Genomic DNA, 18,582 nt, shown 5'->3' with positions numbered 1-18,582 from the left:
GAAGTAGCGTATTGAAGTGGTCCCACACTTCAAAGAAAAGATCTCCGTCTCTTTGTTGCAACAATTGAAGCTCCCTTGTAAGTTTCCTTGTCTTTTGAGCTGGGAAGAACTTCTTTAGGAACTTACGGGAAAACTCTTCCCAAGTATGAATTGATTTTGCAGGCAAGGAATTATACCACAACTTAGCAATGTCTTTCAAGAAAAAAGGGAATAAGACTAACCTGAGTCTCTCTGGAGTTAGGCCTTGAACGTGCTGAAGCTTGCAGAGATCAAAGAACTCCCTGAGGTGCAAGTTTGGATCCTCAATAGCTGTACCTCTGAAGTGAGTCAAGGCATTGAGTATCTGTGCGGATATATAGTAATTGCCTTTCACCTTCGGTTGATAGGCTATGCAGGATGGCTGGTTGAGGTTTTTCGGGATGAAAGACTACTTTATGGGCCTCTGCACTGGTTGCGGGTTTTCTAGCAGCTCTTCCATTGTTTCCTCAACTTCTTCTTCTTCTTCTTCTCTGTCAGAGTTGTCTCTATGCCCTTGTCGAATGGTCCGCTCAATTTCTAGATCAAGTGGAATGATGGTTGAGGCTTCAGATCAACAACCTTGCATAAGAAGATTTGCCCTTGCAATCACAGCAGCTTCAATACTGCTGTTCTGATGTCCTTTGGAATTGTGCTCGATCGCAGGTTAGTGTGCTCGATCACAATAACAAGATGCAGGATGCCGCAGAGTTGAAACAGAACAGTAACAGAGAAGTAAATAGAAAACGAAAAAAAATATGTTTGATTTTTGATAAAAACATAATTAAAATTAAAAATTAAAATAACCAAACTAAAGGAAAATAATTCTAAACAAAATTTAACACAATCCCCGGCAACGGGGCCAAAAACTTATTGTGACAAATACCCACCTAAATTAATAAAGCAAATACTTGGTACGTTTTACTTGCAAGTGCACAAGATCAAACGATAGTATAGCAAACAAATATGAGATCATTCTCATAAGGATTTGTAAATTATGTTTAGAAGTAACTTCCTATTTAATTAATAGATAAAATTCAATTGTCACGATTGAATTAAAATAAAGAAATAAAATAAAAGATAAGCTAAAACTAAAAAGGATTAGGGTTTTGATATCCATCACTAATCAGACTAATTAAGATAACAATATGCCAATGCGCCAATCATACCCGTATAATTAATGTTTGCCAACCTAAGGGGTCTATTTATAGGCCACTAGAAGTCCTTGAAACACTAGTAAACCTAAAAAATTTGTAGGGTTTAGTCCTATTACAAGTGGGACTTGGAATACCCTAATATGGAAAGAAAGGGCATTCTGGCCGCAGCTCACTGTTCTCCAGCACATGGGTGCAATCGATCGCAACCCATGTACGCTCAATCGTACGTATGCGATCGAGTCTCCTTGTGTGCGCACGAGTGCACGCCTTGCCCTTGTCTGGTCATTCCGCTTGTAGTGCGCTCGATCACAGGTCTCCTACGATCGATCGCACTACCAGAGCCTTCAGCTTTTCCCAAATTGGCTCTTTAAGCCTAATACTTCCAAATTTGCTCCCTTTTCTTCCAAAGGCCTACAAAAACACAGAAAATACAAAAAGAAAATAAAATGGCATAAACTAACACTAAGGAATTAATACATATAAGTTTAAGGGCTAAAATATGAATATTTTGGCACTTAACAATGCTTCACTCTCACTCTCTAGCATGCAAATATCCCACATAAACCATTAACCATTCTCTATTTATTTTTATTTTTTTAAGAAACAAAAATAAGTATTACGAAATAAAAAATGGACAACTAACACAGAGGCATAAAACTAAACAAAAATACCACAAATTAGAATTGAAAAAGTCACAAAAGGGATCAAAATAAATTTTTTGAAAAATTAAGCTATTGCCAGTCTATTGGTGCGCTCGAGCACAGGCTAGATAGGATCGAGTGCAGGCGTGCTGATCCATCAGTGGTGCTGCCTTCAACGTTGGTGCGCTCAAGTTGACGTAGGAAGTTGTCGAGTGCAGGCGTGCTCAACTGGACTAGATGCTGCCTTGGCCACAAATGCACTCGATCGCACTTGCATTGGTGTGCAGAAGGAGCTGTCTGCTGTGCACTGGTCTGTTGACTGGTGCTTCTTGCGATATGAGTGCACTCAAGCATGCTACAGGTGCACTCGATAGCACTCGAGTCAGTGTGCAGATAAAAGTTAGTCAGAAGCTGCCAAACAGGCCAACAAAAAAAAAAAAGAAAAAAAGAAAATCTTTTTTTTTATTAGCGGGATGAATTAAAAAAAATTAAAATTAAAAATTAAAATGCTAACGATAACTAGTAGAAAGATAAAATCAATTTAGAAATAAATTGTTTTCAAAAATCAAACAACTCCCCAGCAACGGCGCTAAAAACTTGTGTCAAAATTTAATACTCGCAGGTACACGAATCGTTTTGCAATATAGTGTGGCAAGTGCGAGGTCGTACCCACACGAAATTGGGTTTTTAAAGAACAAATTATATCTAAACTAATTAAATCCTAACTTAGTTCCAAAATAGATTTGATTTTTGTTTGCAATAAAAAGAAAACATAAACTAAATAAAAGTAAAATAATCAAAAGATAAAGTACTAAGGTTTTGGAATCCACACTCACCAAATCATAGCAACATGTTCCATGTTCATCAATATCATCAAAGTTCTCACAATAAAATCTTATGTATGTTTTACTTTCGCTTCAAAAAGTTAATCAAAACCATCTTATGTATCCATTCTTTTACACAAATCACAAAAGAAATCCAATTTAAACTAAATCATCAAGTGTATTCGTAAATCATAAAAGATATCAAATTTAAATCAAAACATCAAATGTACCCTTGAATCACAAAAGATATCCAAGAATCACTCCACAAATTAATTAGAAGTAAAACACTTAAAATATTAAAACTCAATAAAATTGGATAATATTAACTTACACGAAAACAATGTTGCTCTTCATTGATGAGGCTTCATCCTCAACCTTAGTTGAGAATTTAGCTACACATGAATATAAAAAATAAAACCTAAACCTAAGGAAAAACTAAGCTAAGAGGGGAGAAAAGCTGTGGAATTTCGGACTTGGCCTCCAGCCTCCTTTCCTTGAGGCTTAGCAGTCTATTTATAGAGGTTTCTAGGGCTTTAAACCCTAAAAACGGGGCTGGTGCCAGCTGTCAGATGAGTGCACTCGAGCGCATGGCCAATGTGCTCGATCGCACTCGTGCATGTGTTCTTCCATCTATGATACAGCGCTCACGCGCCGATGACTTGCTAGTGGACGTTGGTGTGCTTGAGCGCAAGATAGTGTGCTCGATAGTACTTCCTCAGATGGCTATTTTCATCTTTCTTCCAAACTCTACATTTTTCGCCTTAAAGCCGCCATTTTGCTTTAGCAACCTACAAAACACTCAAAACACAAAACTAACACAAAACATCAAATTAAAACACAGCAAAAGGATTAAAAGATGTAAATTAAGGGGCTCAACTATGCAATAGTTGACACTCAGCATAACTTTTTTGACTCGAGTGAGTAAGTCTTTAATGTTGTCTTTACACCAAATGTCCTAAAACCAATTGGTTTGGAAGTCATTGGCATAACACTCGATACATAGGTCAATTAGAAAGCTTAAGGGAGCCAAGCATTGCAGAGCTTGCAGAAAAAAAAAAAAAAAAAAAAAAAAAAAAAAGATTATTATGCCTTGGTTGTTTCATCTCATAGGAAGTCCAACAAATTCTAAGATGTTGATTCTAAGATGGGATGGTTTTGATTAACTATTGAAGCATAGTAAAACATATCTAAGATTTTAATTGTGAGAACTTCATATTAATATTGATAAACATGGAAGTATGTTATGATTCGATGAGTGTGAATTCCCAAACCTTAGTACTTTATCTCTTGGTTTATTTTAATTAGCTTATGTTTGTCTTTTAATTTTTAAAACCAAAATTCAAAACCCTTTTGGAACTAGGTTAGGATTTAATTAGTTTAGATTTAAATTGCTCTTTCAAAACATACAATTCTCTGTGGGTTCGACCTCGCACTTGCAATCCATTATATTGGAAACGATTCGTGCACTTGTGAGTATTAAAAGTTGTATCTCAAAATGACATTTGTACGTGACTTGACTTGTGATTTCTTATAATTTTGAAGATGGAGTTTATCTTTTTAAGCTTGCTAATGAATGATAATCATTATTTCTGTGATGCTTCATTCTTCTAAATAACATAATTGATAGAATACAAGGATCGTGTTCTACCCCCAAATCAAACACATAAGCGATTTATATATTAAAATCAAATGCATAAGCGTTTTATATAAGGAAAATAAATATATATGCTTAAGATTAAACCAACACAACAATAAAGAACATACACACAACCACAACACAATATTTGTTGACGAAGTAGAAAACCCTTTGAATCAATTAGGGAAAAATAACTCCGGGGCAGCCAAACCCGAGAAATCACTATATGAAAATTCAAAGCTACAAACTAGACGATACTCACAACCCTGGAGGACCTTTAGACTTAGTAAGAACAACAAGCTCCGTGCTTGTCTCCATCCTTGCCATCTTCATGGAGTGCATCTCCTCACTGACCCTTTGGTAGAGTTCTTTGCGGTTGAATGAGGTGTATGGTGTGGTTTGAAATCAACAATCAAAAAACCCCAAGTGGTGGAAAGCTTCAAGCTTTTTAGGAACTCCACTTGGTACAACAATGGTGAAGCATGGAAGAAAGCTTCACAACCATCAAGTATAGGAAAGCAACGATGGCTTCCAACCCAATCCCTCTTGGATCAACATAGAGAAATAATCAGCCTTCTCTAGAGACTCTCCCTTCTTATTTTCGTGCTTGGAGGTCCAACCTTCCCAAATGAGCATCATTTTCTATATATACAAAAAGAAATGACAAACTTGTCATAAAGCTGAAAAGTCATTTGGAGAACCAAATCAATCAGAGTATCATAGCCATTACTTTTTAACCCGAGCTCCAAATGATAAAAACTCAATGTCCTTGGAAAGCTCTTTCCCTGATCTACAAATTTGTCTTTAATGAGCTTCTTCAAATTCAGACGTTTGCTAGGTTAAAAAACAGCTTTAAACTTTCTGCAGAAACCAGCCGGGTCCTAACGGGAATTCAGCTTCGTTAGGATGGGAATTGTGCAGTAGTTTATTGTTTTCCCGCTAGGAGGCGTGCCATGACGCCCCAGTGACGGGAAAAACATTCCCAAGTGACCCAATCACTTCCAAGTGATGCCCAAGGGATGTCCGGGTGATGTACAGGTACCGAAACATTGTAGAATATTTCTGTAAACACATCCAATGCTTTTCCAAGAGCAATGGGAAGATAAATCATGGAAGAAAACCAAGTTACCATGGAAACTATACCTCACGTCTTGACAGGCATCCAACGGAGACAAAATCCTTCTTCACGTCTTAACGTGGAGAGTAAAACCAACTCAACCTCATTATGAGTCTGTCCTGACAAGGCATCTAATGAGGAACCAGGGAGTTCCTTCTTTAGTTCCATCAAATCCTTGTCCTGACGCCTATCTGATGAGAAATCCGAGAGCTCTTCACTGTGTCTCGTCATGAGCCCGTCCTGACGTGCCATCTAATGCACAAGCTGAGAGCACTTCTCGAAGTCTCGTCATGAGCATATCCTGATGTGCCATCTGATGAGAAGGCAGTGAGTGATGAGTGCCAAATATTGCATATTTGAGCCCCCTACTTTACATTTGTTAATCTTTTAGCTGTGTTATAATCTGATGTTTTGTGCTAGTTCTATTGTTTTAGTGTTTTGTAGGTTGCTAAGGGAAAACTGCAGGTCTAAAGTGAAAAATGCAAACTTTGGGAAAAAGCTACAAACGGAAGTCAGATTGAGTGCACAGCCCTACACTCGAGCGCATCTGCACTCGAGCCCAATAAGGGTGCACTCAACCGCACCCCCATCTATGCCCAAGCAAGCGGCGCCCAAACGCTGCATCGGAGGAGAAGAAATGCATGCTCGAGTGTGATTGAGTGCACCTAGTGAGCAATCGAGCACACTTGTCTGACCTAGCACCATTTTTTAGGTTAAAACCCTAGAAAACCCTAGGCAAAGCCATATAAATAGACCCCTAAGCTTCGAGAAAGAGGGGGAGGCTACAGAGGCTGCTTAGTACGAAATTTCAGAGTAACAATCCCTTTAGTTTAGTTTTTCCTTCATGTTTAGGATTTAGTTTCCCATAACTATATGTTGCTAATTTCTCAACTAAGGTTGAGGGTGAAGCCTCACCAATGAAGAGCAACAATAATTTCATGTAAGTTAATACTATCCGATTTTATGAGTTTTAATATTTCAATTGTTCTACTTCCATTCAATTAGTGGGATGATTCTTAGATATCTCTTGTGATTTACGAATACATGTGATGATTTGAGATGGTTTCATTTCATTGATTGCTTGGGTTTTTCATTTATTACAAACATTGAATATTCATTGTGTTTCATTCTACGGATACATTTGATGATTTGGTTTGAATTAGACATCTTTTGTGATTTACGGATACATTTGATGATTTGGTTTAAATTGGATATCTTTTGTGGTTTGTGCAAAGAACGGATTCATTGAATGATTTAATTAATCTTTGAAGCATAGTAGAACATACATAAGATTTTTATTGTGAGAACTTCGGATATATATTGATTAACATAAGAATATGTTACTATGATTTGGTAGTTGTGGATTCCGAAACCTTAGTGCTTTATCTTTTGATTAATTTAACTTTGTTTAGTTTATGTTTTCTTTTTTATCACAAAAAATCACAAATCTTTCAGAACTAGGTTAAGATTTAATTAGTTTAGATATAATTTCTTTTCATAAACACAATTCCCTGTGGGTTTGACCTAGCACTTGCAACACTATATTGCAAAACGATTCGTGCACTTGCGAGTATATTAAAATTTTACAACAGGGAGCTATCCTTGAGTCCCGTTACATACCCGTTCTGACGCCCCATCCAATGGGAAAGGAAGTGACCTCTATCAAACATCCAATCTTCACCCCGACACTTGAGGAAGAATGGAAAATTACAAACAAATGTTTTGATTATTAAATAAGGCCAAATTAAACCTAACAATAATGCTAACAATGTTTGTGGGTACCATTCCTGTTAAACCCTCAGGAGACTTCACTCATCCTCTAAGGATGCCTAGGAATTTAAAAGGCTTGTTACATACGCTAAATGCAATCATAAATCCCAGAAAGGAAGGATTTAGTTAGTTGTTTTTCAATTTATGTTCTGTTTTGTATTGCTAAGGGACTAGCAATATGTAAGTTTGGGGGGTATGATAAGCTCCGAATGTTGCACATTCAAGCCCCTTAACTTGCGTATGTTAATTCCTTAGCATTGATATCTATTTGATTTTCTAATTTTTTATGTTTTCAGGTTCTTAAAGAAAACTGCAATTAATTTCATTGAATTAGGGCTTAAAATGCATTTCAAGTTATTGTAGCAGGTTACTGTAGTAAGTTACTATAGTTGCGCTTGAGCACACTGTAGCTAGGCTCGAGCGCACTTGTGCTAAAAAGTCCAGAAGATGCTGAAATTGATAAGCAAAGCTTTTTTTAGGTCTCCCAATCTGACCAGGAGACAGAATTACGATTTTTATGGGATTTTTAAGGCTTTTAGGGTTTGTTTTACACCCTATAAATAGGCCTCTAAGCTTTGAAGAGAAGGTGTGCTTGGTTTTAGAGAGATAATTCACACAACGATCTTCTTGGAGGCTTGACGAGTTGAAGAGAAGATGAACATCGCAGGAGGCCATCCCAGGACCAGCATGAGCAACTAATTCTGTAATAGGGTGTTGATGTAGTCCTTTCCAAGTAACAATAATTGTATTTTTAATTTTGGGTTTTTCTATATGCATGATGGTTGTATAACTATGAAAATTGACCTTAATGTTTATATTCAATCATTATTAAATTCTTATCTTGTCTTAGAAAGTCTTTTATATTGATTGAACTCAACCCTTCAAATTTTTTGTGATTATATGAATGATTGTTATACAACATTTTTAATCGATACATGATCAATATAATTTGATAGACCATGCTTAGGGAAAGCAAATTTGTCTACACTCTATTTTAGTGTAATTTAGGTAGACAATTCGTACTAACCTAAGATAAGTTATGCTTATCCATTGATTATGTGTAATTTATTAAGATATTTGATAGTCCATACCTAGGAAAAAGGGATCGTACCGCATCTAGAAATTACGCAGATGGTCTGTGCCAACCGAAGATAGATACTTATTTCTTAATGACAGTATTTTCTTGACTACTCGAGTGAGACGAGCCCTATATCATGCATACTATGAATTTTCCTTGCTAATTTACGATTGTCCATTGTTATGCGGTTAGTGGTGAAATCAACCCCCTATTCTCTCTCTCATCACAATCTACTCTTACTTTTACTTCTATACATTTAGTTTCCAAACAAAAACAAGCAATCATCTTTTAATTAAGTTATATTTAATTTAGAAAAACTTGATAACAATGCATGTTCAGTCCTTGAGGTTCGACACCCTCTATATAGCCCTATCCTATAAGGATTCGTTCTATTGTGAGTGGTATTTTATTATTGATAATTTTTGCACACAAAAAGACCACATCAAGCTATTGCCTCTCTTAAAGTGCTATTGTTGTTGTGACGCCTTGGTATTTGAACCAGCAAAACTGTAAGCAGAAACCTCTGGTTTTCATGTGACATTACTACATTAAAGATATAATCTCAGAGCAGAAAATTTTTTCTATCAATATACTAGGAGTTGAACATATAACACATAAGAGCTTGCTGAAATACCTTAGAATGATATGTACATATAACATGGTTGTATAATACATCACACTAAGTGTACCAAGTAAGTGCCATAGGCGACATGTAACTACCTATGATTATACATAGTTATCAAAGCTAGAGTTTTAGACTTAATACAAACCAGAATAAAATAAAAAATAAAAAAAATAAAAAAATAAAAAAATAAAAAAAAAACTATAAGCAATACAAGCTAGCTCCTCAAAGACTAGTACAAAACACTCAGAAGATGGTTTAGTAACCATAAAAACTAGCGAAAGGACCCTCGCCCTCTGCCTCAAGTCCTGCATCATATTTTATGTAAATATGACATTATTCCCTCTCTTGAAGTGCTATTGTTGTTGTGACGCCTCGGTATTTGAACCAGCAAAATCGTAAGCAGAAACCTCTGGTTTTCATGTGACATTACAACATTAGAGATATAATCTCGCAGCTAAATATTTTTTTCTATCAATATACTAGGAGTTGAACATATAACACATAAGAGCACCTCAGAATGATATGTACATACAACATGGTTGTACAATACATCACACGAAGTGTACCAAGTAAGTGCCATAGGCGGCACGTAACTACCTATAATTATACGTAGTTATCAAAGCTAGAGTTTTAGACATAATACAAACCAGAATATAAAAACTATAAACAATACAAGCTAGCTCCTTAGAGACTAGTACAAAACACTCAGAAGATGCTTTTGTAACCATAAAATCTGGCAAAAGGATCCTCACCCTCTGCCTCAAGTCCTGCATCATATTTTATGTAAATATGACGTTATCATGTTTACACAGACAAACAAGTGAGTCTACTGTCTTCATGAAAAATGAATTAGACTAATAAAACATTAATAAAAAAATATGTATGTATCAATATGCAACGTAGTAGCCATTTAGTTTAGTCCTATAAATCATCTTCTTTAGCACTCCTCTCATATCGAGGCTCCAAGCCCGTTTTGCGTCTGTTGCACCTCCCCCTCTAAAAGGTTTACTTGTTTGCCTGAATCCCTTGGACTCAGCTTGGTTACTTACTGACATAGCGGAAGACTAAGTAACCACAATCAAAAGCGTTTGCGTCTTTTGACCAAAATATAAACTAAGCCAGCATGCTGAAAGAAAGAAAAAAATATGCAAAGTATTTGTGAGAAAATTCTCTGATTTGATAATAATTTAAATTGAGTCTATGTTTTACATTACAAACAACATATATATATATATAGAAGAGAACTACTTGTAGAGAAAGTAAACATAATTCTAGTAGTAATGGTAAACAAATATAAGAAAAAGAAATAATTAAAGCAAATATAATCCTAATAAGGAAAGCAAATATAGTCCTAATAAAAAAAATACGATACTAATAAAATAAAATAAAATCCTAATATCAAATAGAAAATTAATCATATTTAACAATCAGCTAGAATCGTGATAGATATTTCATTTTGTACTCCCATTGTTTGAGAACGGGCAAAATTCTAATCAAACAACGCTGCTCCAATATTATTTTTGACTTTTTTTGTATTTTCATTTTCACCAAAAATATTGGTAAATGTCTTCCTACATCAAACACCCCATCGCCACTTGAAAAAACAAATCATCCTCGTGTTTTCTTTGGGACATGGCACACGCAGCTCATCTGAAGAAGGGTACTTGGAGAAATCTACGTCGATAGCACCAAGACATGATTTTTCCTTTTCGTCTACTTCCACTAAAATTCCTCCAACGATTTCTTCTTGGATGTTATCCTCAACTTTACCATTTTCTTCAAAGGACTCGCTGTTGATCTTTATTTCTGTGGTGATTGTGATGAGTTGCGGATGTGATGGAGGAGGTGGCATATGTTCTTCCACTGATGTTGTTGTTGGAACCAATGGTTGTGGCTGCACATATTTTTTCTCTGACCAACTCTTTTTCAACCAAATTAACAGCCTCCACATCCTTTTACTATAATTAATATTATCTTCATAGACAGGTTGCCTATTCAAAGATTCATGAATACAGTTCTGGACAGATCGAATGCAACTTACGTCATCGTCAAGGAACCTGTCAACATAAGGAAACTGAACAGGTTAAACTTGGATCTTATCATCATCTTGGGCATCATTTTCCATGTGATTACAAATAGGACTCATCTGCATGCGCTCTATCATCTCTTGCAACTGTTGTATCGCTTGTTGTGTTGTCTGTTGGAAATCCCAAAATTCAACTCTCGAAACAATATCTCTCTCACAAACATCATCGTTATAGAAGTTGTTGCAGTAGTACAAGTTGGCCATCAAATTCGAATGACATCGGCTTGAAAGAGCCCCTCCCCTACAAGCAGCGTTGTTGGAAAAGGTCGCCACAGTTGCGCTGATTGGCCATGATCAGGATAATGCCTTGTCTGATACCAATTGATGTAGCGATGTCTTCTGTCCAAAAAATAAAATAAGCCTGCATGCAAAAAAGAAAGAACTCCACAGAGTATTTGAGAGAAAATTCTCTGATTTAATAATAATTTGAATTGAGTCTATGTTTTACATTGCAAACGAACATATATATCGAAGATAACTACTTGTAGAGAAAGTAAACATAATCCTAGTAGTAATAGCAAACCTAATTCTAATAAGAAAATGAAATAATTAAAGCAAATCTAATCCTTATAAGGAAAGGAAATAAAGTCCTAATAAAATAAATAAAATCCTAATAAAATAAAATAAAATCCTAATATCAAATAGAAAATTAAACAAAATTGACAATCATCTTGAATCCTGACAAATATTTCCTTTTGTACTTCCATTGTTTGAGAATGAGTAAAATTCTGATCAAATGGCATTGCTCCAATATTATTTTTGTTTTCTCCAAAAATATTGGTAAATATCGTCCCATGTTACTTATTAGGATCTTTGGACTTGCTAGTGACACTTGCCAGTCCAGTGGCTTGCCATACACCCCCGCAGCAATCACCAGTTTTGTTCATGGCTATCCTTTCAGCCGTCTTTAATATTTAGACACAATATGCATTTCATGAAAAATTATCAATCAAAGTCAATTAAATCAATAGACATAAATAATGAAACCCAGTATCATGTCTCAATAAGTACTTCCACACTTACTCTTTTTAGTGTTGAATCCAACTTCACTTTTGCATATAAATACATCCATAGAATATATGTATCAGCTCATCCTCAAATAATTCATTTGTTTAAAGACCCTCATCGTTTTATATTCATTATTATCTATCACTTCATTTATCTGATATACTCACTTATAATACTCTTTAAAACCAAGATCGATGTTTAAACACTGAAACAAGTTAAAGCCATCTAATAATAACATTTGACTATGAACCCGAAGAGGGTAAGATATGTCATAAGAAAGAAAAGTAATTGCGATCACTTAGGATAATATTAAAACCTTAATTTGTAATTAGTGGTGAGGCTATGATCAATACCGCCAAATACAAATCTTAAAGGTTAAAATATATCATAAGGAATAAAAGTAAATACGATAACTCATGAAAGTCATAAGATCAGTCATGAGGACAGAAAAATAAGACAACCTCTCATAATCATCTTACGGATTGATTATGCGGATAAGTAAAGTAAAGCACGATCAACTCATGCTTCATGAGGAAATTGTAATAAAATGCAATCACTCAATAAATCTCTTAATTAAGGATAATTCAAAGGTGTAACGCCCCGGAAATTAATTAATTGATAATTAATTTCACGGTTCGTCTCACAACCTTATGGCTCGCGGAACAAGACTCAAGGACCTCTACTCCTCAAAAGACAGGATACTAAACAGCGAAAACAAAAAGATTCTATAAACACTAATCATAACAACCAGAGCAGCTACCAAAGATCATCAAGTAACTAAAATCACATTAAACAAGTAATCTTTACAAGGGATTCATGCTATACCTTAATATGCAGTGGAAAACTTTGTAAAAGGTATATTCAAAGTTGATAACTTTTACAATTACATTGGTGTAATATATATACAACTTGACATAAGACACAGCTAACCCTAAAATCAGAATTTGCAATAAATCAATTTACTACAAGGAAAATGAGATCTTCTCATTGGCTAGCTTGGTCTCCAAGTCTTTCAATTCTTGAGCTTCTTTCCTTTTACAAACGATTTGATTACAGCCAGTTGATACTCCCAAACCTACTTTACATGCTGTCATAGGAGGTTGAGGAATATAGAGAATCTTTCCATATTGAGTTTCAGCTTTCCTACAGCTGTGAGATTGCTTTGAACGCCTATCTGCGCTTGATCGCATCAGGCCTGCGATCGATCGCAGATTACCCTGATTCTCAACTGGAGCTTCTAGTACTGCGACCAATCCTGCGATCAATTGCAGATTACCCTGATTCTCAACTGAAGCTTCTGGTACTGCGACCGATCCTGCGATCGATCGCACATGACCTGCGCTCGATCCCCTGAGAGCATTACATGCTTTAACATGCAGGCATGTATAAAAGCTCTAAATCTACAACACAACTCATAAGTACTATTTACCATGAGTGCTCGCCTAAGCTTGCAATAAGTCCTCAAGCATCTCCTAGATCAAATCCTCCACAATAACCGGATGCTTCGCGGTACCCATCTTCTGCTAAACTATCTATAACAGCATAGTTGTTCATATGGAGAACAAAGGGAAATAATACAAGGATAAGTCCGACAACTTAGTGAGTATAAATGCACATTACATACCCGTCATTAAATAATGAACTCAGTTATTTATAAAGCACATGCAACATTAGGAGACAACAGTTTATCATGAATGTGATATAGATATAATTTATGCTTATAATCATGAGTAACAGTAATAGTTCAACTGTATGGTCTACCCGAAATATTAACCCATGCTCAGTAGGGTTGGCGCTATCCCGAGAGACCTGTAATACAACACCAATGCCCCTGATATTGTATGCTACCGTCCATCTCATTAGTGGCACGACCAAGTCCGACCTCGGGTGGCCCACACCACTAATGATGTCTGTCTTATAGTGACCATCCATTAGGGAATGGCAGTGCCTCGTCACGAAACCATTGGATCCAAAGCCCACACACACACACATTTGACCATAAAATAAACCTGTATAGTAAGCCCATGGCCGTTATCCCGCATGTACCAGTGTACCATGTTATACAATGAAATTAACCTTATCAGTCTTTTACATGCATAGTTTTACAAGCGTCATTGTTATCTAATTAATCAACACACATTTTCACAAAAGAGAGTTCACAGTAGTTCCAAAATGTATTTCATGAGAGTTGCAAAATATGCATATTTGATATATATAAAATAGACGTGCAATGCAGGAAAAGTAAAAACAAGCATCCATGTGAGTTTGTACTCACCCAGGTTGTAAGGCTCCTCCATAAAATTTCCTTGACGCTCCCTAACAACAAATACTAAGAAAAGACCTATCATTAGTTCTAAATCCAACTAAAACGAACCTAGAACATGAAAACAGAGGCTATTGGACGACTGGCCAAAGTGGCGTTCACTAGAACACTTCTGACCATACGTCCGGGTCCGTGGCTGTACGTTCTCATGGCCGTACGTCAGCCCAAAAGGTTCAGGTAGAACCTCATTTGGTTCAACTATCCTCCTATCGTCTTAAACTGGTTCTAAAACTACCAAAAGGATTCTTAGGACCTCCTATCTCAAAATAGTGCCTCTATGCAATAAGAAATATGCCCAATAAGAATTAAACGCTAACCCATGCTTCAACCAAGATTAAGGGCAACAACATAACTAGAAGCTACAAACTACCAACTAAGCTAACTATGAAAAACACAATGACTTAAGGAATAAACTAAGCATAGAAGATTACCTCCTTGAAGCAAAACCTCCACGAATCACCTCTCCTTCTCCAAGGACTCACAAAATCTCTCCCAGCCTTATCCATTGTAGAACAAAACTTAGGGACCTCTACTCCTCAAAAGAGAGGATACTAAACAGCGAAAATAAAAAGATTCTATAAACATTAATTATAACAACTACAACATCTACCAAAGATCATCAAGTAGCTAAAATCACACTACACAAGTCATCTTTACAAGGGATTCATGTTATATCTTAATATGCAGACATGCATAAAAGCTCTAAGTCTACAACACAACTCATAAGTACTATTTACCATGAGCACTCGCTTAAGCTTGCAATAAGTCCTCAAGTATCTCCCAGATCGAATCCTCCACAGTGACCAGATGCTTCGTAGTATCTTTCTTCTTCTAAACTATCTATAATAGCATAGTTGTACATATGAAAGAAAAAGGGAAATAATACAAGGGTAAGTCCAACGACTTAGTGAGTATAAATGCACATGACGTACCCATCATTAAATAGTGAATTCAGTTATTTATAAAGCACATGCAACATTATGAGATGACAGTTTATCATGGATGTGATATAGATATAATATATGCTTATAATCATAAGTAACAATAATAGTTCAACCGTATGGTCTACTCGAGATATTATCTATTCTTAGCAGAGTTGGGGCTGTCCCGAAGGACCTATAATACAACATCGGTGCTCTGGATATTGTACACTACCGTCTATCCCATTAGTGGCACGACTGAGTCAGACCTCGGGTGGCCCACACCACCAATGTATCCGTCCTATAGTGACCTTCCACTAGGGAATGATTGCGCCTGGTAACTAAATCATTGGATCCAAAGCCCACACACGCACACATTTCACCATAAAGTTTACCTGTATAGTAAACCCGTGGTCGTTATCCCGCATGTACCGGTGTACCATGTCATATGATGCAATTAATCTTATCAGTCTTTTACATGTATAGTTTTACAAGCCTCATTGTTATCTTATTAATCAATACACATTTTTGCAAAAGATAGTTCACAGTAGTTCCAAAATGTATTTCATGAGAGTTACAAAATATGCATGTTTGATATATATAAAATAGATATGCAATGCGGGAAAAGTAACAATAAGCATCCATGTGAGTTTGTACTCACCTGGGTCGTAAGGCTCCTCCATAAAATTTCCTTAAGGCTCCATAACCTCGAATACTGAGGAAAGATCCATCATTAGTTCTAAATCCAACTAAACCGAACCTAGAATATGAAAACAGAAGCTATCGGACGACTGGCCAAAGTGGCGTTCCCTGACACGCTTATGACCGTAAGTCCGGGCTCGTGACCGTACGTCCACTGAGAAGGCTTGTACGTCCGGTCTCGTGGCCGTACGTCCGCCTAGAAGGTTCAAGTCAAACCTCATTTGGTTCAACCGTCCTTCTATCCTCCCAAAAAAGTTCTAAAGCTACCAAAAGGATTCTTAAGACCTCCTATCTCAAAACAACACCTCCATGCAAAAGGAAATATGCCCAACAAGAATTAAACGATAACCCATGCTTAAGAACTTTTTTTTTGGAGGATAAAAGGGAAACAACATAACCAGAAGCTACAAACTACCAACTAAGCTAACTATGACCTCCTTGAAGCAAAACCTCTCCTTCTCCAAGAACTCACAAAATCCTGACAAAACACTCACAAAGGGGTATCAAAGAGCCTAGGGGTAAGAATGGGCGTGAAAGAGTGAGGGGTAGGGGGTATTTATAGGTGAGAAAAAGCAGAGGGCGCTACCAACTATTCTAAAAAGTAGCAGACATCCAGTACTATTTGAGCGTACGTCTGGTACTGTTTACCCAGCGGTTCAAAGGCTGTAGCATATGTCCAGGTATTATCCAAGGGTTAACCCAAAAGTAGCGTACGTCTAATACTATTAGAGCGTACGTCCATGTACTATTTGCATAGTATGGCGTACTATTGTGAGCGTACGTACGGTGGTCCCTAGGCGTATGTCTAGTCTAAAAGTCTAAAATTCTCAAAATGCCCTTCCAGCTATTCTTAGTTACCCAAAGTCCAAATTAACCCTCTAACTAAGCTACCTAAGCTTAGTTAATTATTTGGGTCACTACAAAAGGACAATGAACTTTAAGCATTATACATCATTACTTATTTTATACCATAAGCTTATTGGGTCTTTAAACAATTAATTGAGAACAAAGAATACAATCAAAAGCTTATTCTAGAATACTATTTTGAAGCTCACTCTTAAACCATATCTTTTGTGTTTTAAAATTTGATATGGTAGAGGTGATTCAAATAGATTTCAAAATAGCATTTAAAAACCATATTATACAAGAAACACTTACCAAATAAACCTTAGAAGTAAGTTTCCACCCAAAAATCCTCAAGGTAGCGAAATCCTCTCTTAGGAGATATGACTTCCAAAACCAACCTATAATCAACTCTACGCTTTGTTTTAACACTCTAGAACTATTTTATGGTGTTCTTGGATTGTGATTTAAACAAGAAGAGAAAATCATCCAACAAAACCATAGTGGCCGAATGGTGCTTAGTGAGAAAGCCAAGAGAAAATCTTAAGAAAACTAAGAAATGAGAAGGAAAAAGGCTTTCACGGTTTCTTAGATTGGAAGTGGGGTGAGAATGTTATGAAGCCAAGCCTTCTATTTATCCAGACATCAATTCCTGCATGCAAGACAAGGTGATCGGCCAAGGGGGATATTTTGTGCAAGATTGAACCAGAAATTGCCACCTTTCATGCCTTGTCAGAAGTCAAGGTCTTTAGTCCACTTTGAATGCAATTTTTAATTGAAACTAAAAGTCACATGTTGGTGGAACTGAAGGGAGCAGCCGGCCCTAGTGCAAAACTTTACCAGTTTTTAGTTTTCTTCCAAAGTTGGAAAATTTAAGACACTATTTTTTATGCCAAAAATTAAAAAAGCTCTTAAGTAAATTTAAACTTCACCAAACACTAGTAATAGCCACTTATTTACTAAATTGAGTTTACTTATGGCAAAAAACATATTTTCAAAGCTCAATTTTAGAAATAAAGTGATATACTAAAAAACGTCATTTTTTGTGTTCAAATAATGATTTCCATTCAAGTATGGAGTTTTTTCGAAATGAAATTCTTTGAAATTTTATCATTAGGTAGAGGACTCTGAAACAAACACAATGGGATTTCGTTTGACTCAATTCGAGTTCCTGTAATCTTGTTTTCCTTTGGTCAAAGCTTACAGGTTAAAAAGTCAACATAAGTCAACTTACCCTTTAAACCTTGTAATAAAGTAAAAATGTTTCCTCAACACTATTATTGACTCTTATAAGTAACCTTTAAGACGCTTTTAACATTCTACATGTTACAATTGTTGTGCTAACCACACTCATTCACTACCTTGATCCGCCGAAGAGTTTATAGAAATGGTGCTAAAAGAATATTGCCGAGCTATGAGGCAAACATGTTGCTTGTTGTCCTATAGAGTATAGAATTTATATCGGGTTGTAAGTTTTCTTCTATGTGTATTATATATCTTCTTTGCTAGTGATTTCCTATATTTTGCTGCTCTGAAATAGTTTTTCCTTTTGAGATTCTCAAAAAGTTTCCATTTCGTAATTAAAAAGGAAAAAAACTTGTCTTATGTTTGTGACGTTTTAAATTATTTGATGTGTTGTTTGTTTGTATTTGATGTGCTCTTTGTGGCACCTTTTGATAAACTCGTTTAAAGTTGTGTACTTAAAGTTTGTAATATAAGAATGTTAAAATTTACTTGACTTGAAGTTTGTTTATATAGAAGCCATCTTATGTTTATTGAGATGAGATTGTGATGTCAAAAGAAAAAGAAAATTTTATTCTGAAACAAGATTTCTGAT

Source organism: Corylus avellana, chromosome 6 (assembly GCF_965113065.1).
Source record: "Corylus avellana chromosome 6, dhCorAvel1.hap1.2, whole genome shotgun sequence".
Lineage (NCBI taxonomy): Eukaryota > Viridiplantae > Streptophyta > Magnoliopsida > Fagales > Betulaceae > Corylus > Corylus avellana.
This window is presented reverse-complemented; position numbering follows the sequence as displayed.